Genomic DNA, 967 nt, shown 5'->3' with positions numbered 1-967 from the left:
TGCAGATTTAACTTACCCCCTGTTCAGGTTTCGGGGACCGCCGATTCAACTTAGCCCTTGGGGCCGCAGATTTAACTTAGCCCCTGGGGCTGCGGATTTAACTTAGCCCCTGTTCAATCTTCGGGGACCGCGGGTTCCGTGCAAAACTCTGCAGGATCCTCGTTTATTGTCCCTTGCTCGGCGCCATTTGTCGGACAAGGGAAGAGAGGGACCCTCAATATGAGAATCAGCTAGCTTCGTTTATTGATCATTGCTAACAGCTTAATATATGCTTTATAATTAGCTCATACATGTTGCAAAGGTTAAGCTCATTATTGGCTCTGGCTTAAATGTTGATCTCACCTCTTATGTTGACGCTTAAATGTTGATCTCACCTCTTACTCTCTTCCTTTGTTGACACAGGTGGCACTCAGTTGCTTTTTGTTTTGCTAATCACAATGTCCTGTTTACCAGCCAGCTAACAKGGTACAAGGGCACTGTAACCTCGCTATTTAAGATGTTCCCACGGCCTAGGCAAGCCGTGTTCTATAGCCAATTCCCTACAGGCAGGTACCTCAATTTCTCCAGACCCAGCATGGAAAGATGCCGAAGGTCTGTGCACAGGTGGTCCCTTGGCTCTTCTTCCAGCAGCGCCTGCAGAGCACAACCGGGATGGCACCTGCTGGCAGCTGCCAGCACCCAGGGCCTCCAGTCCCTGACCCGCCCCAGCGCTGTCCGCACAGGCTGCCCGTGCCAGGGGGCTTTGCTCCCTTCGCCACATTGCCCAGAGTGCCCTCACCTTGATGTTCTCTGACAGCTGGTACATGTCACAGAACAGATCCAAGCCCTGGGTCAGGCCGTGGTTCAAGGCGCTTCAGCACAGCACGGAGATGCTCCGAAGAAATGTGGCCTTGTCTCTCTCCTCCTGCCAGCCAGGGGTCAGAGACACAAACATGGATTGTGAGTGGGCGGACACAGCCAGCGGGAC

General features: G+C 53.0%; 1 long non-coding RNA gene and 1 pseudogene across 1 annotated transcript in view; both read right to left on the bottom strand.

The window, feature by feature from the left end:
• The window catches only part of LOC115307141, a 5,820-nt gene extending 4,927 nt beyond the window's left edge, over window positions 1-893 (bottom strand). Inside the window, exons 1-2 of the long non-coding RNA XR_003915571.1 lie at window positions 779-893; window positions 554-633 (exon numbers count right to left, since the gene is read on the bottom strand). This is a non-coding gene — a long non-coding RNA (uncharacterized LOC115307141). The remainder of the gene's footprint in view (window positions 1-553; window positions 634-778) is intronic.
• The window catches only part of LOC108638853, a 200,105-nt pseudogene that overhangs the window by 193,151 nt on the left and 5,987 nt on the right, over window positions 1-967 (bottom strand).

The sequence above is a fragment of the Manacus vitellinus genome, unplaced genomic scaffold (assembly GCF_001715985.3).
Source record: "Manacus vitellinus isolate BGI_N305 unplaced genomic scaffold, ASM171598v3 scaffold_132_pilon, whole genome shotgun sequence".
NCBI classification, from domain to species: domain Eukaryota; kingdom Metazoa; phylum Chordata; class Aves; order Passeriformes; family Pipridae; genus Manacus; species Manacus vitellinus.
Note: the sequence above shows the minus strand (reverse complement) of the source record. Positions and strands in the feature narration are given on the sequence as shown.